This window comes from Thunnus albacares, chromosome 8, assembly GCF_914725855.1.
Source record: "Thunnus albacares chromosome 8, fThuAlb1.1, whole genome shotgun sequence".
NCBI classification, from domain to species: Eukaryota; Metazoa; Chordata; class Actinopteri; order Scombriformes; family Scombridae; genus Thunnus; species Thunnus albacares.
Window position 1 is genome coordinate 33,108,858 of NC_058113.1, and position 26,001 is coordinate 33,134,858.

A 26,001-nucleotide genomic window follows, 5' to 3' on the forward strand; every position below is an offset into this window, starting at 1 on the left:
AGGTTCACAGTGAATTCATGCATGACGAGATAAATATGCAGGACATCTGTCATGTCAGATGAGGTTTATATGCAGATGCTGCTTGAAAGAGAATGTTTATTAACGAGAGCAGCAGCAAATACTGCTGAAAAACAGTAATTATACAGAAACACTGAAGCTGAGAAAAAAAGGGTTTATTTGAAAACAACAGCAGCCACAAACAAAATGATTTCTTCCAGTTTTTTAACTGATTAATCAATAATTTGATACATTTATGTGATTTAAATGTAGCTTAAACACATCAAATCAAAGAGCAGTTGAGATGTCGTGTTACTGCTACTCTGTCTCCTAGAAATTACGTTCAAATACGACTTTAATGACGACAAAACTGCAAATCAGTGTTTTGTTATAAATGTAACGCAGGCTGAATTAAGTTTTCTCTCAACATAATGAGAAAATGTTAATTAGTGTATTTGGCAAGTTGCACAAATGTTGATACTGAATGTACGAGAGAAATGTTCACTGACGATGTAGCTGCTTGTTTTTCTCTGAGTAAAGTTTATTATTATTAATTGTTTCCTCTTTTGGTCTATTTAACTCTGTATCTCAACATCACTGCAAATGAGGGAAACCTCAATGTTTTTCAAGGCTTAAACGCACAATATGTAATTTCAGCCACTAGGGGTCTCAATCAAAACAATAACAAAAGATGGAGTGTGATGACGGTGTGAAGTAGCAAGGGATCATGGGAGTTGTCTTCATTGTTAAATAACCAGCTTCACCGGGATAGGATTACTCCAGTGTTCATCATTCAGGATGTTTTTACCCGCAGAGGTCTCCTCCTCTCCAGAAACAAACGTACACGCAGATTAAAATCATTAAAATACTAATTAAAGCTGTTTCACCTAAAAAATCAATATTTCTCCGACGATGTTTGGTGACCACCGGACTTCCTGGAGGGGCTGTTAGCCGAGCTGCTGCTAACGTTTATCCAGTTTATTTCTCTGATAACTTAAGATCCAGACGTCCAATGACTAAAATCCTTCTTCCGGCTAAAAGATATAGTTAAAAACCACCTAAATTTATCATGAAAATGTGGCTTAAAACTGAATAAAAGTCCATTTATAACAGTTTGTGTGGAACAACCACAACACCGATGTATTATCTTGTATGTGTGTAAGTTACTCTTTGGTAGACGTCATTGTAGCGGACAAACACAGCGCCGCCGTATGCATCTGGTGTGTGTTTACTCTTTGGTAGAGGAGGTATGATGTCATCGACAGGCGACCAAATGAAACGGTCCGTTACTTTCATTAAATTACAGATTTCTCTGAGTTTGAAAACTGTTGGAAACATTTGGGATAATGTAAGTACACAACTCAACAACATATATAACACAGGTCTAGTTGTTTTTAGACATTTTAATGTGGAATAATTACATATTTTAGCTTTAAATAAAAGTTTGAATGAAGATGAAAAGTGTTTGTTTGTTTCTGTTGTTTTCTTCTTATGTTCATGTATAAACCCTCCGACTAATCACAGTCTGCTCTCTCCTGCTCCATCGCTAATTTCCCTGTTTCTATGGAGACGAGTCTGGATCTTAATAGATAGCTACCCATCCCCCGACACACACACACACACACACACACACACACACACACACATTCTCTAACTGCTAATTGGCTGTAATTAACCTCTAATGGCTATTTTCCTTTTTCCCACCTATAAATCAGAGAGATGCAGTCCAACACCTCCGTCTCTCTCTCTCTTCACAGCCTGCAGTACTTTAAAGCAGAAACTCCTGATAATACTGATTTACAGTAGTAATGTACTCTCATGAAGTTCAGGGAGTAATAAAATACAATATAACTTTATTGTCCTCTTGAGTGGGAAATTATTTTTAGCTCACCAAATCATAAAAGCAGCTCAAGAACATGAGACACATAAAATATGTGAGAACAAATGAGATTTTTTTAAAAAAGTACACTACAGTTAACAGGTAAAAATACATAAAAAGCTTTGGATTAAAATGCTGATCTGCTTTTGGAATAAAAGACATCTTAAAAAACATTTTTGGTTGCCATAAAAAGAATCAAAAACATAAAGTTTAGGCAGCAGAGAACGAGATATCCTGACATGAGTCAAACTCCAAATACACTGAATCCTACATTTCCCATAATGCAACTGGTTTTTTTGTTAGACACTCCCTGAAACATAAACATCCACACTTCCAAACTCTGACACACTGTTTACATTTTTGTAAATTTGTATTTAAGAATTTATAAAAATGGCAAAAGATCCACTTACTGGAACTTTTCCTGAGCTTTCAGCTGCATCACATGACCTAAGTAAGGAATTTTGCACTAAAGTAATTTATATTCTTCATCTTTCTACATGCAGAGACTTTTAAAAAAGTTAACAAGCACAGATTCAAGCAATTCAGCTGCTGTGTTGTTGCCTCGTAAAATATATTCAGTATCATGATGTCAGTTTTTAATGTTTCATACAAATCTGAGAACCTTTATATTGTTGGTGGAAGAAATATTCAGATCCTTTACTGACGTAAAAGTTTCAATACAGCAACGTAAAAAGCACAAAAACTTACAAGTAAAATTCCCACGTGAAAAATCCAAAGTACATAAGTATTATGAGCTTGATGTAGTTAAAGTATTGCAGTAAAAGTACATAAGTATTATGAGCTTGATGTAGTTAAAGTATTGCAGTAAAAGTACATAAGTATTATGAGCTTGATGTAGTTAAAGTATTGCAGTAAAAGTACATAAGTATTATGAGCTTGATGTAGTTAAAGTATTGCAGTAAAAGTACATAAGTATTATGAGCTTGATGTAGTTAAAGTATTGCAGTAAAAGTACATAAGTATTATGAGCTTGATGTAGTTAAAGTATTGCAGTAAAAGTACATAAGTATTATGAGCTTGATGTAGTTAAAGTATTGCAGTAAAAGTACATAAGTATTATGAGCTTGATGTAGTTAAAGTATTGCAGTAAAAGTACATAAGTATTATGAGCTTGATGTAGTTAAAGTATTGCAGTAAAAGTAGTGGTTTGGTCCCTCTGACTGATATATTATTATATATGACATCATTAGATTATTAATAGTGAAGCATCAGTGTTAGAGCAGCATGTTACTGTTGTAGCTGCTGGAGGTGGAGCTAGTTTACACTACTTTATATACAGTTAGCTAGTTTAGTCCAGTGGTTCCCAACCTAGGGGTCGGGGCCCCTCCAAAGGGTCAGCAGATAAATCTGAGGGGTGGTGAGATGATTAATGGGAGAGGAAAGAAGAAAAAACAAAGTTCTGATAAAAAGCAGCATCGCCACTAAGACCAGTGACGACAAAGAAAACGTGTTGATGAATGTAAAATTGACTGTGTACCGGCTGAAAAAGCACCAGCTGGTGTTATTCTGATAACAGTGTTGATATGCACGGTGATGACGTCATGAGGGGGCGGGGTCATAGTGTCAGATAATGAGGCGGAGCGGCGTCCATGCAGAGCGAGTGGTGGTCCGGTGTCTTTATGTCGGTGGATGACATTTAGAGACGCGCTGATTGGACGGGGGGTGTGCTCCTGCCACTGAAATGTCAGAGTGCTGAGAGCTTATTAAAGTCATAAATATATCTGGACCGCACGTACACACACACACACAAACACACACAAACACACACAAACACACACACACACAAACACACACAAACACACACACAGAAACAGGAACAAACCAGGGTGTTTCAACTCTGACATCATGATATTATTTGCACCTGTGGCAGATATTCCTACATGTTTAAATCTAAAGCAGCTATAATCAATATTTTAAGTTGATATGTTGAACATGTTAGCAAACAGTTGCTTATTTCCACATCCAGCAGTTACGGAGCAACATTATCATTCATGTGGAGTCGTGTTTCTGTCCACCTGGTGAATGTAAGTCCAATATTCACTCTCTTTTAGCTCTGTTTTTAGCTCGCTACCAACTCCTGAGGGAAATATCTGGCTCTTTAGCTGCTAAATGCTCCACTATGTTCACCAGCTAGTCTACAGCCTTTACCTCTCCCCTTTTGTTGTCATACTTCATGGGAGAGGTTAGCGACGTTTGTGCACTTTCTTTTCGAAGTTTGTTCATCAGTTTGGACTTACTGTACAGTATGGTAACACAATTCTGTTATTTAATTTGTGTAGGAACCTGAGTTAGCGTCACAACTGACTGGAGGATATTTTCTTTTCATTTACTTCTGTCAGTTGCCGGAATAAATGGTCGCCTCCAAAGACGCCCTGGTCCTGAGCCTCTTCCTTATATGACAACACTAGAAACCACCGGTTACATCTATAACCCACACCACGTTTCAAGTGATCATTTTAACCAAAACTCTGATCTTTCCCAAATCCTAACCAAGTGGTTTTTATGCCTAAACCTAACTAGACCTTAACCTCTGCGCTGTCACGCCATAAAACATCATTATTTCTTACAATTACTGCCGATAGAGGTGGCATATTAATAAAACGCTCCTACGCGACCTATGAGGACGTGTTGCTGCGGAGTACAGCTCATACAGACGGATCCCAGCGAGAGACACAGAACAATCGGAGCAGCTGCGGGAATGTAAGCAGCCATGATGAAAATTGGCTTCAGGCTGTGTTGAATCAACCAACCACAGAGGCGTGATAATGGACCATCTAATTACAGTTCATCAGGAATAGAATACCATCAATCAGGAAACGCTGGTGGCTTCAGGTATGCAGGAAACATGTGGAGAAGGAAACAGCATGGGAACATCATGGGAGAGCTATAAGGTGAAGGCAGCTAAAATTAAATAAAAACCCGCTGTTATACAGCAGAAACAGATTATTTAAAGGTTCTATTTGTAAGAATCAGAAATTCCTTCTCATTAGTGACACCTGTGGCTGTTAAATGAGCTGCAGTTAACATCCTGTCGCTCGCACTCACGTGTGCTCGCGGTGTGATGTCTTTGTCCTCAGTTACACTTCTCATAATTACATAAACCATCTCTAACGTGTTTTGCACCGTGTGTCAGCGAAGCATCTCTCCCTCCCAGTCAGTCTCAGTGAGCTGTGGTCAGGGAGCAACACACTGCTGTGCTTTTATTGTGAAATTTGTGCTTATTACGACTTTTGGACAGCAACAGGAAAAACAGAAGGGGTAAGCTTTGTTCTGCTGTCGCTCTGGAGCTTGTTTTCTGCTCCTTTGTTTAGGAAATAATGTGCTCAGGAGTGGGCGACTTGGGTTTTTTATTGTGAAATGTGTAGTGGTTGATGGAGTCAGCTAGCTGTTTCATTAGCTGGAGAGCTAATATCTGCAGGGTGTAGCACCGTTTTTCTTGTGTTGTCGTGTCGTTAGGCCTCAGAAATCAGTCCAAAGGCTGATATACCTAACCAACAAAGCAATTACTAATTGTAAATTGCTTAATAATTCTTACATGTAGAACCTTTAATAATGTTATATTGCTATTCTTGAACACACACAGGACTCACAGGATACAAACCCTCATCCTGCATCTTGTTCGTCCACCCTGATCTCCTCCCCCTTGACTTCACAGCGATATATATGAATGTAGCTTCATTCATTTGAAAGAAAACGTCACCTGTGAGCAAAATCCTGGCAACGATTAGGTTCGACGTAATTGAGAAAACAGTTTAGTTATATATGAATGTAACTTCTAGGGGGACAGGGTTGACATAGTGGAACATTTAGCAGCTGAAAAGCCAGATCTTTCCCTCAGGAGTTGGTAGAGAGTGAAAACAGAAGCTAAAAGAGAGTGAATATTGGACTTACATTCACCAGGTGGACAGAAACTCCAAATGAATGATAATGAATGGAAATAAGCAACTGTTTGCTAACAAGTTCAACAGCTTAACATTTATATTTAATTGATATGAATTTTAATCTTCGGTTTTGCAACTATTCTGAGCTGAAGAACATTAAGCTGCTCTACAGCCAGATGGAAAAGTGAGCGAGTATTTCTTTTTTCTCATTTGATTTAAAAATGTACATGAACACATTTATGTTTTTACGGAAGTCATGATTTCTCGGCTGTCTACTTATTCTCTGTGAACGCTGCCTCCACACATGAACTAATCCTCATTCATGCATATTAATACTTAATAGAGGGTGATAAGGCCACAGTCCTCTGGAAAATTATATATGAGGAGGGAGAACAAGTGTGCGTGTGTGTGTGTGTGTGTGTGTGTGTGTGTGTGTGTGTGTGTGTGTGTGTGTGTGTGTGTGTGTGAAAGAGAAGGAAAAGGCGTGAATGAGACGGTTAGAGAGGTGGAGAGTAATAAGATTTCATCAGATGATAATATCCATGACAAACAGGGCATGGGAGGAAGGAGGCAGGCTGACTGTAAAAACCATGAATAGGAGCTGAGATGGAGATCAGATTACAGCTTCCTCTCTCTGTCGCTTCCGCTCCATTAACTAATGGACAGACACTTCTCACCGTGTTTGATGGATTTGGGAATATTGCCACCCATCTATTGTGCTGCTGTGTTCAGCAGGTTCAGTTTTTCCTCAGGAGAGAAACGACAACATTAGTGATTCGTTCAAATGCTTAAAACCACCTTTGTTTACATTATCCTGACGTTAACCTCATGGCCGTGCAAGTTATGACGGTTGTCTCTCAGATGCAAAGAAACAAAGATAAACAGGTGCCTTCCTGCTTTTATAGAAACTAAAACCTGTGTTTACTGATTATATTTAAAGGTGGAATAGCAGTCAGGAAATATAACACTAGTATCAAGCTAAATCTTTAGCTGTATCTGGTTGTTTTTTTGATGCTAAGAATGTGATGAAAACCAGGATTTAATGGAGATTTATGAATTCAAATTGATTACATGCAACAGACGCTGGTGGCTTTTAAATGGATGATAAACCAATATACAATATGATTGTTAGCTTTGGAAAAACCCCCTTCCTCCACATCTTTCCAATGTTTAGTATTAAGGGGGGGGCGGGGGGGGCTGTGTTTTCAGCAGCTTTCCGAAACAGACAATCACACTCCACATCGTCATCAGTCAGCTATGTGAAGGTGAGGAAAGAGCCAAGGGTTTGTACTGCCACATGCAACACAATAAATGTCTTCCATTAGAGACTGTCCGAAAATATGTGCTGTTACCCCCGTGTTTAAAGAATATCACGTCTCCCTCCTCTCTAAAGAGACTGGTTTTTCACTCTGCCTTTGAGTGCAGCCCTTCCTCTTTGTTGTTAAAGCAGCTGATAACAGCACAGAACAGAAAAGAGACGTCTGTTCAAACCTGACTAAGGTTATAACCTTTTGTAATGGCATACAGTGACTCTATTTTCAACATATAATTGGTTCTACAGGATCTCCTGGACAGATTTCTTGGCAAAAGTACATAGAAAGTGAAATCGTTGACATACATTAGAGTGAGGTACCACCGCAGTGATGGCGGCTTGTCTAATAGATCTGATCCAGAAGTTTTCAAACTGTGATGCGTGCGACGAAGAGACATAAGGAGCAACTTGCATCAAAACTCGTCCTCCTTCTTTGAGTTGCAGACATGATCCACGTAGTTCATCATATCATATCATTATCTGTGACGTTCGTTGTGAATAAACCTCCATAAATATGCTTAGAAATCCTAAACAACGATCCTTTGGGCTCGAGAACTTGCTTGAGAATCATCACGTTTTTAAGTTTTCTTCAGTATCAAAGTAATTCAGTGACAGTCGTCTGTGCGTCCATGTTACACTGCAAACAGCTGATTCAGCAGACTTTTAATGGAATCGATTTGAGCAAATGTAAATTTATAAATTTATAGCTCACAGCTCAACTCGCTGAATCCATGGTGATATCACACCGGAGAAGGAGAATGACAAAATCCATTATTATACAACACGTAGTTCAGACCAAGCAATCTGATTGGTCAACTAGACATTTAGAACGTGCTCAAATCAGCATGACAGCACACCTAGCCGTGCTCAAATGAAAAAAGCCTCATCACTAGAAATATCACTCCGCCATTCATTAGAACTACAGACTGTGACGTTGTGCTGACAACAGGTAGACGACTGGTGGTTGATTTGAATTGAGTTTTGAGTTGTCTTTGTCTCTGAACTGAACTGATTAGGGGTTGTAGGGAAAACAAAACAGATCCTTTGCCGAGTGGACTGAACTCTGAGACTGTGGGACGAGTTACACACTCACACACACACACAAAACCCGAACGCTTCTTCATTCTTCATCATTACCTGGAACCCCCATACACAGCAAAACGTAGCCATTTTCCCTTCAGTTGAGACTATATCTCAGCTTCCACTCCGTCATTCTCCATCAGCTGTGCTGTTGCCACGGCGTTACTAGCTTAAAAATGTCTGTGAAGTTTGCGGACAAAGTAGCTAAATCTGTCCATGGAAAAAAGAATTTTTTCAGCGGATATCTTAGTTACAACAAGATTGAGCTAATAAAGCGTTTTTTTGTTTATATGTGAGGTATTAATTCTACTTGCTGGAGTAGTAAACTAGGTTTCATTACATAGGATTCTACTGACATGAGTGATTGTTTTCCAGGTATTAGTCATACCCCATGTATTTCCATGGAAATGGAGGTAACACAAGCAAAAAGTTTTTTTATTTTTAGAGCGAACTGCCTCACAATATGAATAACTTTTGTTCATATCTTTTATTTTGTTGGTAATTGTTGTGATGCGACGGTAAAGCACGCCCTCTCATGTAATATTATTAAATATCAACTTTTTCATGTTGCACTATCTATATTTGTATGACATTATTGATGCTGAGAACCTGTGGTTTGATTACTAGGAATCAAACTCCCCTTGAATGTTTTGAAATGTGAATGGTTTACATTAGCTCTCTGTCTCTTTTATTGGTGCATTTAGAACCTTTCTGACAATGACAACAGTTGAAACACATAACGCAATGTATGAACTGCAGAAATGTGGTTAAAGTCACTGCTGTTCATTGCATGCATGTCCTGTACATGTTTGTCCTGATAAGATATAAAAAATATGAGGAGACGTTCATCAAAACTTGCTCTACGGTGCCACTAGTGGTCAAAAACATCACTGGAGACCTTTAAATTACTACCTAACTAGGCTCAGCTTAATTCATGAATTAATTAATTAATAGACCTGATATTTCAGACAGAAACCAGATCTGTAAGACTTTATTATTTCTTTCACAACATCTGGTGAAGCTGTTGTACAGCACAAACAGCACAGGGCAGGTCTGTTTTTAGGAGCCTGTTTTGGTCCTGAAAACCGAAACCTGTTGCTTAGTAACCAGAATTGCCTCATCATTGGTCTCACCTGCCGACGGCTTATAAATCAAAGATTAGGAAAGGATGACAAATCTCATTATAACGTCTCTGCTCTTTCATCACATATTGTCAGGTCAGACTCAGTTGCAGAGCAGGTAAACAGGTTCATCACACAGCAACAGCATGAATACACATAAAACTACAAACCTCCAGAGCTTCAGTGAGTCTGTGTGTGTGTGTGTGTGTGGTTATGAGAAGAAAGGGCTAATCTACGGCAGCCAGCAGGAGACATAAACTACTGTAAATGACAGCTTCTTCGGTCCCTGCTGCCATCTCTCTCTCTCCAGGTGTCCATTTCTGCAAAGAGCAATTATTCTTTCATTTCAGCCAAAATGACAGCATCAGTTTTGAAGTGCGAGCCCCTCTCTTGGGGAGCGCCTGAAATGGGTTTCAAATGTGTTTTTCAGTGTGACTGAAAACTGGCAGCGATCCTGGAAACGGCCAGTCGAAGTGGGAATTTAAAGAAAACGGACAGATAGGAAGAGAAAACACTCCCAGCAGTCCAGCAGATGGTTTACGTATTAAATGACCGAGATTCACAACTGTACTCACTCTACAATGAGGGGTTTCAAAGTCTGACGTTATGTGCTCCCTCACACAAACAGCCCCCCCCCCCCTCTACCACCACCACCACCACCATCACCCCCAGGCTGATTTCAAAGAGTAATAATTTAGTTTTTTGTCTGGTTTTCAACAGTAGGATAGAGGAATGTGTCTGTGTTCCAGGAATATAAGATATTTCACTTTACTTATGATAAACAATAGTTTCTCAGCCCATATTATAAGATAAATGAGATAAAATGAGAGAACTGACAAGCAGCTGAGAAAAATGGTGAAGCTTTATTTTACAGGTCCTTTAATTTTATATTAATTTCCTGTGTGAAATTTTCTGTGTAATTTGCAGGTATTTAATGGTTTATTTCTGGGATACTTTACAGAGAGGGTGGTGCAATGTGATACAAATTATAAGAAAAACAGGAAAAAAAACAACTATTGTACCAACTCATTATGTTGTTCACAGACAGAAAATACTCTATAACTATAGTTTTGTCCGTCAAACTACATATTTGCATATTAGATTCTTTTTTAAAACTCTATAATGAGTGAAGGTAATTCTTTGTATATTACCAAAGTACATAACCCTTTCAAAGGAATGTCCCAAGAATTACTGTCCTATTAATTAGCAGGTTGTAGTGTTACCAAAATTGTTGATAAACTCATTAAACATTTTTTATGAAACAACCTAATATGCTAATATATCTTTTGACACATAAAACTACACACACTTTTTTGTCTGTTAAATAATTGTTGAGAATCTAATTTATTGAGCTTTTTTTGAAAATTAACAACTGCGTATGAACTCAAATACACTAAGTGGATTCCTACCAACTAAAAAACTTAACTCACTTTCTATTTTTCTTATAATTTGTACCTTATTGGACCACTCGCTCTGTAAAATTTCCTAAAAATGAATCATTAAATACCTGCAAATCTCCAGGAAATAAGTATAAAATTAAGGGATCTGTAAAATAAAACATTACCAGTAAAACTAATGGATGAAAACCAGCTCTGCACCACAGAGACACCTTCACAGTCTTTGCTTAAATCCACATACTGTAGTTTTCCGTTCACATCTACTATCCATCTGTTTCAGATCCATCGAGCAACTCCTTCCTGGCTCAGGGAGAAATCCCAAATCACAGCTGAGCTCAGTCAGAGAGCTCTTTATTGCAGTTAATGCTCACCTGCTTGTATCAGAGCAGTCACATAAAAGAGCATTTATTTTATTTACACAACAGGTTCAGTAAATAAGCCTCCTATGTGGTCTCTGAAAGGTTTTGGGAAGCAGCTTCAACATGATCTTAATTAGCTTGATTTATGATAAATGAAGCCAGACATGGAACTGCTGCCTCAGGAGCAGAAAGCTGATAATGATGGAGGTGTGACTCCCACTGATCTCTCCTGATGGCATGTCATAATAAAGCACACCTGTTGCCGAGGAAGACGAGCGGCTGATGTGAAAGGAGGAGGTGTGATATAGAGACGTGATGAATTATGAAAGCCACCTGACTGTGTGTGAGAGCTACAGGCACGTTTGGCTGCCATGAGGCATCCATGTTTGTTTGGTTTTCACACACTTCTGTATTATTTATCAGAGCTCAGATAAAACAGTTACATTCACACCTTGAGTCACTGAGAGAAATACAAGAAGTTTAAAAGTTAAAAGTGTTTTCTAAAAAAGCTCTTAAATTTCTACTCTACTATAGATTAAAGGTACATAAGTCACAAGAGTAAATGTTGTAAATTACACAAATAAATGTTTTATACTGGAAATTGCTGAGTATAAAAATGAAGCTTAATGACCAATTAACAGTCTACAGTCTTTACAATTCATGTTACTGGGTGGAAGAATCATTACTCTTAAAGAGGACTTTTTCTGCACATTTCCAGCTCTATATTTATATTCTGGGGCTCTACTGGAATATTTTTGCATGATTTCCAGTTCAAAACTCCTTATTTATCTTCTACTGGTCCTTTATGCAGCCCCTCAGTTCAGCCTCTGTCTGAAACAGGCCGTTTTAGCTCCTGTCTCTTTAAGGCCCCGCCTCCTGATGAGCCGACTCTGTTCTGATTGGAAGCTTCCTCCGGCTCCGGAAGCTACGTAAACAAACTTTAGTAACAGGATTTCACTTCTTTTTCTCCTTCCTCTGAGAATGGACAACGTGAACAACACCTTAGCAACCACCTTAGCAACAAAGGCTATGGAATGGATGGCTGTTTGTGGGCATGTGCGAATGATAGTAGAGGTAACTTTACAAACAAAGCGTTAAAACAGGTTGAAGACCTGACTTTTGACTGGCAGGCAGCATTTCTACATATGTTCACCTCAAGTTTTGGACCTTTGACCATCATTCTGTCATCTTGCAGCTCAGTTGTTTAGTTCTAATTTAAACATCAACGTCTTTGCAACTTTTCCTTCTTTCAATTGCTGTTAAACTATCGTCAATGAAACTCAACATTTACTGCAAACATATTCACATTAAAAGTCCTCCAGTAGCTCAAAGGACAAAATTCTATCCTTTCCTGGTGGGCTTTTAATGTGAAATACATGCAGGAAGTGTTAGCCACCAGCCTTTATCTGTTTAAATGTTATTTTAATACCAGCTTTTATTTAAACATTTATGGTATTTATACGAGGCTCCAGAAATCCTGAAAGATGATATTTTTTGTAGAAAAACAAGTATGAACAAGATCCATATCTCGTGTGCTTTTGGGACTTTAGGGGCTCCATATATCATCTGCTCAGGCCTTATTTGGTTGAAAAATAGCCTTTTAGTTTGGCACATACAGTGTTTATTTATGTGCACTATCCTTGTTTAATAAAACAATTTTTTAAACTCTTAATTGGATGGAAATTGAATTATCAGAATGAGTAAATTTACTCATTTAGCCTGTTTGGTCAAAGTTACACTAAATTTTCACTCAGATGTGTCTTTTACTTTATTATCTACCTTCAGTGTGAACAGTTAAAGCTGAATTTTGAATCTTATCTGAAACCCGATCAACTCTACCAGCATTTCAATTACTGTCATTCATTTTCCATCTCCACTGTCATTTCTTGTCATGTTTTTCCATCTTCTGCTCTCCATCCGTCTCATTTCTGTCACTCAATCACGCCAACACCCTTTTCTGCCTCCTCTCATCCATCTCCCCTTGTTATTGAAAGAGACCTGATCTCTCCTCTCCTCCCCGTCTCATTGTGAAAAGCCCCAGTGAGGCGGTGCAGGAGACCCCCAAAATAGCCTGGAAATCTAATCGTGTGAAACCAGAGCCTCCCATCTCGTCCTGACTGGGGGAGGGCTCTTGTTTCTTGTCCACCCTGCTGCCCTCTGCTCCTCTGCCTGTCTACTATCTCTGCCTGTCTCTGCTTTCTCCTCTCTGGACATCCATCACTTTGTGGCCTTTAAACAGCGTCTGTATCACCGCAGCACCACCACATCTCTGTAATACCTGTGAGAAAGGCAGCCTAATGAGGGCTCTGACCTGGGCTGATAATTAGAGTTAGACAGTTATCTGACAGTTTGGAAAATGTTGCACAATTAAAATGCAAATAAAAATACAAATATAGCTCCAAATAATGATTATTACTATTTACACTGTAATGTAAACACCTTTAAACGCACAATATGTAATTTCAGCCGCTAGGGGTCTTAATCAAAACAATAACAAAAGACGGAGTGTGATGACGGTGTGAAGTAGCAAGGGATCATGGGAGTTGTTGTCTTCGTTGTTAAATAACCAGCTTCACCAGGATAGGATTACACAAGTGTTAATCATTCGTTCAGGATGTTTTTACCTGGAGCCGAATCACCCGCAGAGGTCTCCTCCTCTCCAGAACAAACAGACCCGGAGATTACAGGTAAAAACACTGAATAAAGCTGTTTCACCTAAAAAATCAGTGTTTCTCCGACGATGTACGGCGACCACCGGACGTCCGGTACGGGCTGTTAGCCGAGCTGCTGCTAACACTTGTTCAGTTTATTTCTCTTATAACTTTAGATCCAGACGTTCGGCCAGTTTCTCCCGGGAGCCAAATTATCCGCAGAGGTCTCCTCCTCTCCAAAAACAAATACACACGCAGATTAAAATCGTTAAAATATTAATTAAAGCTGTTTCACCTAAAAAATCAATATTTCTCCGAAGATGTTTGGTGACCACCGGACTTCCTGGAGGGGCTGTTAGCCGAGCTGCTGCTAACGTTTGCCCAGTTTATTTCTCTGATAACTTAAGATCCAGACGTCCAATGACTAAAATCCTTCTTCCGGCTAAAAGATATAGTTAAAAACCACCTAAATTTATCATGAAAATGTGGCTTAAAACTGAATAAAAGTCCATTTATAACAGTTTGTGTGGAACAACCACAACGCCGATGTATTATCTTGTATGTGTGTAAGTTACTCTTTGGTAGACGCCATTGTAGCGGACAAACAAAACGGTCCGTTACTTTGATTAAATTACAGTTTGAAAATTGTTGGAAACATTTGGGATAATGTAAGTACACAACTCAACAACATATATAACATAGGTCTAGATGTTTTTAGACATTTTAATGTGGAATAATTATTCTGAGGCCAAATACAGTAAATATGTACGTAATTATTTACATATTCCACAAATACTATACTAAATGCTTTACAGGAGCTGGTGGGCATGACTGAAAACATTTAATCTACAGATGGTGTCACCAGGTAAATGTGAACACATCTATATATTGTTTTTTATTCTCTTTTCCTCTTCTTCTGTTGTGTTTTGTCTCCTTTCTTTTGTTTTCTTCTGTGTGCACTGTAAAGCGCTTTAGATCATATATAAATTAAGAGCAGTTGAGGATTTAAATATAACATCATTCACATAGAACATATTGATGATTTAGCTGTAGAGTCTCACCAGTAGTGAATATACAGTACTGTGCAAAAGTTGTATGTATCAATTAGCTTCATAAAAAGTTGAGTAAACAGCAGAAACCTAAATTAGATCGGTAATTGGTGTGAGCTCTGTGGGGGTCAAACCATCTGCTGCAGGACTCCTTGTTCTTCTTGTAGCTGAAGATAGTTCTTTGTGACTCTGGCTGGATGTTTTGGCTCATTGTCATGCTGCAGAATAAATTTGGGATAATCAGACGCCTCCCTGATGGTGTTGCATTATGGATGAGAATCTCAATATCTAGTGCCAAAAACATTTGCACAGTACTGTACATAAACTTATAAAGTTTAGAGTGGCGCTACAGGAAAAGTGATTAAAATCTAAATGGACTTTGGTGAATTTGCTGAAGTTCTTTGAGAAATTTATAATGTAGTAGAAAGTCAAGAGGTTGTGATGTGTAGCACAACAAGTGAAGCTGTAAATGCATTTCTGCACATGCTCAGTGGCGTCTGCCTTACACAGAACCACTCTCTGGAGACTGAAAACATGATCGCAGTTATTCGTCTTTGGAGCCGTTTCTAAAAACACCAAGGAGGCCACACTCTTCATGATGAAGGAACATGTCACCCAGTGCAGCGGTGTGGCTCACTGACGTGTTTTTAATGGTTTCTGGACAACAATGGAGGAATAAGATATATCAGGCTTTGATACACACACAATACTTGTTGGTAGATCAGTTCATTGTTGGTTTGGCTCTGCAGATTCTTGAGGATTTCTGTATTTTTTCTGTATAAATGTGGCCTGATTGTGGCACTAGAGGAAAGGTCAGGTGGTCATTTGTTAGTTTTTTATCTTCCGCAGATCATGATTACCCTCAACAAATTTAATAGAAATCATTTTTGAGATACCTTGTCATGGACCACACCGCCAGACAATATGAACATTTTTAAACAAACTAAGCGTCGGCCTCCAGCACTCGACAGTTGGAGGCGACGGCCGTCTCTTTACCTTCAGGTCACAGAGAGTGATGACAGAGAAGACACTAATGGAGGGTAGATGGGTGGAAAAACAAAGAGGTGGAGAGGCGGGTTTGAAGAGGGACAGACAGGAATGAAGAGCAGGACAAATAAAGCTCCGTACACACATGTGACCTGCAGTCACCTCCAGTGTTTTCACAGTGTGAGGACTGAAGGAGGCACAATGCAAATATACTCCATTAAAACTAGTCTTTATTTAAACTTATAAACGGATGTTTATGTTTTCATTTAGTTTTATTCCGTCCTTCCTGTGTGTTTGATCTTGTATGTTTTTATTTTTTAAGGCTTATTATGTGTGTACAGCACATAATAATATCATTCATTATCACTTGCATTTTATATATTTTCTTATTTTTCTTAAAGAGTAAAAAACATTTTAGTGGATTAAATTGTTTGTTAATTACAGAAATTTCAAATACACAATACGGTCTCTTATTTATGTTGAACTCAACATTATCTTATTGGAACTGGCATTAATTAAGATTTGATTGATTATCTATTTTGTTTTCTTGTGTAAATTATTTCTATATATACTGTATGTATTCACATTTTCAATTTGTGTGTTAAAGAAAGAATTTTTTTTTTAAAACCCTCGACTGAAGTGGAAAAGTTTGAATGTAAAAAGAATTAGTGACGTATATGAATCATGTGACTTAAACATCACTGAAGAGCTGAAAACATCAGATCTGTGTGGAGCTCTTTTAATGGCATCGTCTCGTGTACTCTTCTTCTGTAATGGTTTAATGGCACAGACTGGAGAATTACCGCCATCTGCTGTTTATCTCCACATGAAACGTGCCTTAATTTGAATTTTCTTTGGCAGATTTTCTGGAAATTGGGTTAAAATTTGTGCTTCATTTGTATGGAAACCTGGCTAATGATACACAGAGAGATAGGGTTAGTTATATTTACAGACAGACTGATTGATCGATCACAGGACAAAAAGTGATTTAACACTTACGGGATGAAATATGTCAGAAATAACATTGCGCTGAAACTCTCCTTTATTTCTCACTTTCCAACCTTTCATTATCAGTCACCAGTCTACTCCTTCTCACTGTGATCCTGTGACCCTTAAATAAAACACCACACATATTCTCCAACGCAGCCAAGCAAACAGCACCTGAACAGACAAAAACCCTCAGGAAGATCAATCAAAGCTGCAGTTCTTTTCATTGGACGGGTCAGGTGAGGACAGCTTGTCATTGGCCTAAGATGATGAGTGTGTCAAACGAGTCTGACCTGACGACGAGGGCGACTGAGGAGAGAGACATATGTGTGTGTGTTTGTGTGTGTGTGTGTTTGTGTGTGTTTGTGTGTGTGTGTTTGAGCCTCTATGGTCCGTCAGCCCGGCTCAGTGTGGTTTGTGTGTTTTGGAGAAATTACAACAGAGGAAGTTGGTGGAGTTTCGTGTCATTCATCAACTGGATCCGCAGGCAGAACTCACCTCTGACGCACAGAAACCTCCCCTAATACCCACAATAACAACTGCTATCAGGCCTCATCTATACACTCACTGAGTACAAAACCTTTAAACAGAACAGAAAACTTCACATTTAAGACTTTTTGGAGGAAAAAATTACATAAAAGGAAACTTTTTGTGCTCTCTTTTTATTTCATTAACTAAATATCAAGCAGATTTTGCATGGTAGAACTGCTGACCTTTTCCAAAGAATACATTTGTGGATTGATTTCTGGGAAACTACTGGTTTTAATTCACTTTCAGTGCTCCATAATTCAGCACTTTCAACAGAGACTTGAACCTTACTGCAGAGTCAAGATTGAAATTACACATGTATCAAACAGTCGGGAGAGCAACCACATCCAGCAGCTACTCTTTCAGGAATACAACAGAACACAACAACAATGTTGTGTTTTGTGCTGCTTTGTATGTACTTCTTGTTGAGTTTTGTGTTTTGTGCTTTAATGTATATATATGTATTGTTGTACAGTTCCATATATATTTTATTGTTGAGTTTTATGTATTTTACAGGCTCATCTAGGGACGGGCATCGCAAAGTAGCTTAGGCTATACTTTAAATGTTGTGGTATGAGGCACAAGTTCATGCTATATACTTGTCCCTAGACAAATAAACATTAAATAAATAAATAAATAAATAAATGAAGAACTGTTTACAGATGTTCCACGTTTTCATAAAGAAGATATATTATGTAACCAGCACACTTGCATCAGATTTTGTTGCATCATTTCCTGTGAATCTGTGCATGTTCATGGACTCACAAATCCATTTTCCGCTGCTTATCTGGGACCAGGTCGCAGTGGCATCAAACTGATTAAAGAAACCCAGACATCCTTTACCCCAGCAACATCCTCCAGTTCCCCCTTGGGGATCCCAACATGTTCCCAGGCCAGAAGAGATATGTAGTCCCTCCAGCGTGTTCTGGGTCTGCCCCAGGGTCTCCTACCAGTAGAACATGCCTAGAACAGCTCCAGAGGGAGGCATCCAGGAGGCATCCTAACCAGGTGCCCAAACCACCTCAGCTAACTCTTTTCAATGTGAAAGAGCAGCAGCTCTACTCTGCTCCCCCTGGATGTCCCAGCTCCTCACCCTGTTTTTAAGGCTGAGCCCAGACACTCTCTGGAGGAAACTCATTTCAGTTGCTTGTATCCACAATCAAATTCTTTTTAGTCACTACCCAAAGCTTGTGACCATAGGTGAGGGTTGGGATGTAGACCATCTAGTAAATTGAGAGCTTTGCCATCTGACACAGCTCTTTCTTCACCACAACAGTCCAGTACAACACCTGCATTACTGCTGATACTGCACCAATCCACCTGTCAGCTTCACGTTCCACCTTACCCTCACTGGACAAGACCCTGAGATACTTGAACTCCTCCACTTGGGGCAGCAACTCACTCCCAACCCAGAGGGAGCAGTCCACCTTTTTCCAACAGAATCCCATAGCCTCAGATTTTGGGGTGCTGGCTCTCATCCCGGCTGCTTCACATTCGGCTGCAAACCGTCCCAGTGCCTGCTGGAGGCCACGGTGTGTTGAAGCCAACAGAACCACATCATCTGCAAAAAGCGAGAAGCAATCCTGAGGTCCCCAAATCGGACTTTCTCCTCCCCAAGGCTGCACCTTGAGATTCTGTCCATGAGAATCACAAACAGAATCAATGACAAGGGACAACGCTGGTGGAGCCCAACACCCACTAAGAACAAGTCTGGCTTATTGCTGAGAATGCGGACACAGCTTTCACTGAGGTTATATAATGATCAAACGGCTTGCAGCAATGGTCCCAATACCCCATAGTCCCACAGCACTAGCGACAAGGTGCCCAAAGGGACACATTAGTAAGCCTTCTCCATACCCACCAAGCACATGTAGACTGGATGTGCGAACTCTCATGACCCCTCAAGTAGCTTTGCAAGGATGAAGAGCTGGTCTACTATTCCACAGCCAAGACAAAATCTGCATTGTTTCTCCTAAATCCAAGGTTCACCAATCAACCAGAGCCTCTTTACAGCACCCTGGCATAAGCCTCCCCTAGGAGGCTGAGTAGAGTGATACCCTGATAGTTGGTGCACACCCTCCGGTCCCCTTTTTTGAAAATGGGAACCACTACCCGTGTCTGACAGTCCATAGGCACTGTCCCCAATATTCATGCGACACTGATGAGGTGTGCCAGCCATGACAGCCAAACAATGACCAGAGCCTTCAGCATCTCAGGGCAAATTCATCAACACCCGGCGCCTTGCCACTAAGGAGCTTTTTGACTACTTCAGAGACCTCTGCCAGGAATATGAGTCAGGCTTCCTCTGAGTCGTCCAATTCTGCTCCTCCATAGAGGGCATGTTGGTCAGGTTTAGGAGGTCCTCAAAGTGTTCCTTCCACTGCCCAACAATGTCCCCAGTCAAGGTCAACAGTTCTCCACCCCTACTAAAAACAGCCTGGGCTAAGCCCTGCTTCCCCTTCCTGAGTCACCTGACAGTTTGCCAGAACTTGCAATTAGGCATAATTAGATGCAATTAGATGCAAATTTATCTGGAGCGGAACAAGGACACTGAGTTGAAAATATTTCAATTTGAACAAAAAAATTCATGCAAGAGGAAAAAAGAAGAAAGACTGGAGGGAAATAACAGAAAGAAACTGGTGAGTTCTGAGTTCAGTCAAAAGTTGAACTGAACACGAACACAAAGCACACTCTAACAGAAATGGTTATGCATCTGTTGCTAGCTAGCTCACAGTTAATGTACAGTTGTTAAATTGGCTGTTTGGGGTGAATAAACACAAACGTGGTGTGATAGACGCCGGGTCAAAATTTACTTTCCTTTCTTTCTGCAATCTACTGCTTTAAAAACATGCACACAGCGAGGTCCATCAAAGTAAATATTTCACAGCAAGGTCCATCAACATTAAAACCCGCCACACAATTCTTCTCCAGTACACCATTCTTTATTCACCACATGAATTCAGCTATCTCACTGTCATCAGGGTGGTGCCTGAGACTGCTTCTGCATCCATTCTCCTCCCTTAAATATATGGGAGTTGAGAAGGTATGCTTGTCAAAGAGGGGTGGATTTGGAGAGATTGCTCAGTAAGAGGGAGGCTTTCTATATTTCTAAACTGAGCACTTTAAACCCAAGAGGGTTAAATTATGAATTAGCTGAGACTTTAAGCCATTTTTGTAGAGTCTACTAGGTCATATTTGTTTTCAAATGAAAAAGTGTTTTTACAGGTTTCATTTGGAAACAATTGGAAATTGCATGAATGAATTGACTTCAATGTGATTAACTTTGTAATTGCTTGGGATTATTCATAATGTACACAATACAGAATTTGATTACCCGAATTGGAAGATAAATGTTCCACTAATTGATGGCTTGAGACGAAAAAGTACATGTTCAAGTAGAATTTGCATCAACAACAAGCCGTCTAACAGTACTGACCTTTGAGGAGCCAGAGAAGCCAAAATGGCAGAGGCAATTGTAGCTTATTATCTGTGTTGCACCATACAGGAGTTATTGAACCTCCTCCATCAGAGTAAAAACTGTTCTACAAAAGGTTTTCAGACACTTATGATACAGGAGTCGATGGTACAAATATGTCTTTTGAATAAACTACCACCAACTATTTACATTACCATCATTTCCGTATTTATTTGTCATTTTCAGAGGAACACAGAGCCACACATGTAGCCACAAGGTAGGAGCTTTCTACTGGTCAAACAGACGCAGAGAACCAAAATTAATGAATTTTCAAAATACGAATGGGTGTGTAGAATCTAAGAGACACTGAGCTGCATTTAAAGTGATTTCCAGTTAACTGTCTTAAACTTTGAACAACCTGATTTTTTTTACAGAGTTTAAACAGTTTTTTAATGTTATTTCTTATACGGAGTCCAACAAAGCTGCTATTCAGTGAATAAAATCCCAGGTGATTGTGGTGTGAAGTATTTTGAATATATTTTAGCAGTAATAGTAGGATTTCAGGAAACGTTGTTTACTGTGATATTTTTACCTACAATAAATTGATACTGGCACATCTCTAGACCTCCCTAAGGACTGGTGGTGCATTCAAGCACACCACATAATGAGCGGCTATGACTCAGGAGGTAAAGCAGTTCGATCCCGGATTCCTCTGCATATCGAAGTGTCCTTGGGCAAGATACTGAACCCCAAATTACTCCAGATGGTTGCGTCAGCACCGTGTGTGGTAGCCTGCTGCCACTGATGGTTGAGTGTGTGTGTGAATGGGTGAGTGAGCAGCAGAAACATTGTAAAGCACTCTGGATGTAAAGTGCTACATAAATGCAGCCATTTATTTACCATTTTACATGATGTAATTTTGAAAAAAAAAAAAAGGATAGATGACTAAATGTTGACTGTAAGACATTTTTCAGTCACTTCAGCTACAGAAACTGTATGAAAACTATGGTTCATGTGCTTAAAATGCAAAACCACAAATAATTGACCCCTGTTTTCTTCTTATATTGAATATATTGAAATTGCTGCATTATAAATGTTATCCTATACTGTTTTCATCACTTTTCATTGAAAAATACTAAGATTTTCTAAAAGGAGCTGATTATTTAAACTGATTTTCAACTGAATTTTATGTCATAGTGCAAAAACGAATCACTGCAGTACATCTAATTCTCAGCTCTGATTTGCTGAGACATTACATCAGCCATCACAAAATCACCAAACACATATGTGACAGCATCAGCAGTTCAATTAAAAATGAACGCAGTGTTAGAGTGATTTGAGAGCAGCTGAAGGAGGAGTTTCCTGTTCTCAAACAGAGCCACATGCCTCCCACCTGGATCTTATTAATAGACTCTTGAACGTAACACGTCATCAGGATAAAGTGGAAACAATTCCTGTGACATCTCCTCCTGCAGCAAACGGAAATGTGCTTCCAGGGAAGCCAGAGGCTGAGAGCTGAACGGAGCTGCTGCTGATCTCTGGTTTCTGCTGCCAGCAGAAATGAGACGCTGGCATTTTCTTTCCCTCTTTGTTTCCTCTCCAGGATCCTGAGGAGAAGCTGAAGGGAAACATCTGCTCGTCCCCCAGAAACCAAAAGAACCAACCAAACTGATGTCTTTTCCAGTCTTGGTGATGTGAAGCAGCCTGCTCAAAATGTTACCACCACAACTCTGCATTCATATTTACGGCACCTTCTTTTGTTACAGCCAGGGGCGCCGCCAGGGATTCTGGGCCCAGTGAAAAGATATCACATGGGGCCCCACCACCCGACCACCACAGGCCATGCTAACCCTGTGGATGATGTAACAACACCTCCAGAACCCAATCGACCCATTAAAAGCTTTGAATAGCTTAACCTTTGCAGGCTTGCAACTCTCTTGTCGTCCAATACTTACTGTACAATATATACAATATATATAAGAAATGTGCTAAAGGCCAACTTAAAGTCTAAATGTAATGATGAAATTCCCACTGACATGTCACTCAACACAGTGCTGCTCTCCCCTTCTTCAGTTGGGAGCAGGGCTGGTTCATTAATGGGGAGATGGGGAGTCAAGGCTGCTGAGCCTGAAGCTGCATCGGTTGGGCCTGGCACCAGGCAGAGCAGGACAACCGATTCAGTATGAATAGTTTGGTAAAAGTTTTCTGTGAAGATGTTAAGAACCTAATGTTAGGAGAGCAAAAGTAGCCTCTTTCACTATAGACTAAGCTGACAGGTTCATTTCCACCACTCACAGACTACACTCACCTTTCTTTGGGGAAAAAGTGGGTGACATACTGTCGCCCTTTCTTTTCTTTCTGCTGAGACATGATGCTCCACCGGAACTCCTCACTCACAATTCACCGCTAGCAAAGTACCGTTCACGCCTGGTTTGGGGGCAGGACCGAACCATTTCATGTCAATTATGTCCTCTAATGTTTGATTGTCTTGCGTCACTTTTAAGTCGCTGTGGATAAAAGCGTCTGCAAAATAAATGTAAAGTTCCAGTAAATCTGGTCAGCAAAGAAATTGACAGAACAGAAATGAACAAAATACTTGAATGATGCATTAAGATTCATCATTCCCCGAAGTTTCAGCAAAATCTGATCCATGACAGCAAGACTCTTTGAGTAATGATGGATAAGGGAACAGACAGAAAGACTGACGCCGGCCTGAAGTCCTTCAGTCAGCTCATTTTCAGCAAAACTGTCCAAAGAACTTTGAATGAGTAAACAGAATCAAAGCCAGACGAAGCCACAGAGTGAGTCGAAAAACACATATATTATAATTTCTTCTGTGAAACATTCACATCTCATTCTGACTCTGACAGGCAGAGGATGTTCCGCTAATGTTTGTTTTTGGTTTTTTTTTTTAGACATTAAAATATCTGTGTTTTTGTTCTGTTCTGTTTAAACCAACAGCTTGAATGAGATTCATTCTCGGTTTGTTTGTGTTTCACATTTCTGCATTTTAATCATTTACTTAAGAAAACTTTTACAGAAAAAACTTCTTCAGCGGTGAACATTTTATTGATCAAAGGTCACGGCAACAACAGAGAGAGAAACCTATGAGATGATGGAGGAGAAGGTAAGAAGATTCAAGGAGAGAGCTATGTTTTAACAAAACATGTTGCTTGATACTGTATCAGTCCTCCTCCTCTACTTTCTTCTGACCTTATCTATTGCTTTTAAAACAGGACAAACATCGGGGAAATCAAGGTAAAACAAGTAAATCATTTATTTTCAGAGATTAGAGCAGAGCTGTAGAGTAATATGGTGGCTTTTTAAAGTGCTCTTAAGAATATTTTTTTGCCGATGTCATCTGGTTTGTGTTTTATGAATCAAACAGTGATGGATGATGCTTGAACCCAGCTTTCCTTTCTTCTCTAAGACGACAGTATTTCCTCTGACAGCAGTAGGGTTTTGGTGGAGGTCAGAGGGCAGGACAATAAGATAAACTGATACTTTTGGGGCTAAAGATGATGTATGAATCTCATCTCTGCAGAAGTCTTTTACTGTAACAAGACACAGACCTCTGCAGACCAATCTGCAATGATGTAAGGTAAAGCTCAAGAGAAACACATAATGAAAAGATGGTAAAATATGATCATTGTTTTTCAGCGAGGATTCAGTGACTCGGTTACAGCAGGAAGCAGGAAGCAGTTGTGCTGCTAAAGAAAGACGACCTTGATGAACTTCAGGGTCCTTTTTATTTTAACTGAGTCAGGGGGCAACTGTTATTTCAAAAACCCCATTTTTGTTATGGTCAACATCTGCAATAGCCATTCAGTCTATTTACTGTATGTGCATCTTACACAGTACTCATTCAATAAGGCGACATTCTCGTGCAGGATTCAAACCTTCATGGTACAGCAGGTAAATTTATCTTTTATCTTTTTTTAACCTGTCATTGATAACAGCCTTCCTCTCTGCTGCCGTATAAGATCTGTTTTAAGTTACCGCTAATGCAAACCCAACATTTCATCGAACATGGCATTACATTAACGCAATTCTATGTTTATTATTATTTGCACATTTGCACTATGATCTTTTGCATATTCCCAGTCAATATACTGTATGAACAATACATTTCCTTCTCTTCATTTTAAACTCTACCAGCTATTTTCAGTTTAGAATATATTTTACATATTTTTACATATACAAAAATTTCTGTTTCATATTATTTATGATTACTTGACTTGAATTTATTCTCTTACTTTGAATAGGTACTTGTGTGATTGTTATGCACCACAATATCAATGTAAATTCCTTGTATGTGCAAACCTACTTGGCAATAAACCTGATTCTGAAAAAGACACAGAGTCAGATGTTATATCCCAAAGATATGACTGCACAAAAGTGGAGTTGGAGACTCAGCCAGGCAAATATCCTCTGTTGACGAGTTGGAGTGCGCCCTAAGACCCGCCGCATAGCTTTTGCGAATCACAACTACTACAACTATTGAGCCTGAAGTTGGATGCAAGGACGTTGGGACAACAGGTTCAGCTCTGTCCTCACTGATAGACCTGCAGGAGGGATGAAGAGAGAAAGCTCAGATATCCGCTGTTGTCTCAGCAGACGAAGGGCCTCAGAGGAGCATCATCTTCACATCCAGACTCGCCTCCTACTACCATGTGCTGTAAAAGTCTCAAACGTAAGCAGAGAGGGAACGAGAGGGCAAAATAACTCACTGATCCACGATTGTGAGTAGAGGATGATACCACATGGTGGGAACACCTGCACACACACAGTGAACTTATGTTGAGAGAGTAGACAGGGACAATTGTTACACACTGGCAGTCCCAAAGACTCCAAATAAGTTAAGAGAGCTGGAGTATATGACAGCTTGTAGCGCACATAACAGTTCTCCACTGAGATGACAATGTGTGCTTAACATTCTGAGAGCTGGCGGTGTGTCACGTTCAATACTGAATGAGTTATGATGCTGCTGCACATATGAAGCTTTGCGTAAATTCAGGCAGGAAGACTATCTTTAACCATTCATTCATTTCCCTCTCCTCTCTCTCTCCGCCCCAATCCTGCTGCTTTCGCATCAGCTGTCAAACTTTAAAATCTGTTTCCCTCTCTGTCGCTGCCAGCTGTCATTCCAGAGCGATCATCGCGACCCTCCTCCGCCCCATCCACGTCCACGGCCGCACCCCGGAAGCTCTCTCCTCCTCATCCCAGATCACCATCTCGCCTTCTCCACTCCAGGCCCGAGTTCACCAGAAGCCACTACTCTTCATCACCACCACCAGTGTCTAGACTCCATCGGGGGGGGTGTTATCCTATACTACT

The 26,001-nt window shown here is 39.7% G+C and overlaps 1 protein-coding gene across 1 annotated transcript in view; it reads right to left on the reverse strand.

Moving 5' to 3' along the window:
• Window positions 1-26,001, reverse strand: part of LOC122987210 (atrial natriuretic peptide receptor 1-like) — a 122,025-nt gene that overhangs the window by 22,290 nt on the left and 73,734 nt on the right. The gene's annotated exons all lie outside the window — the stretch shown is intronic.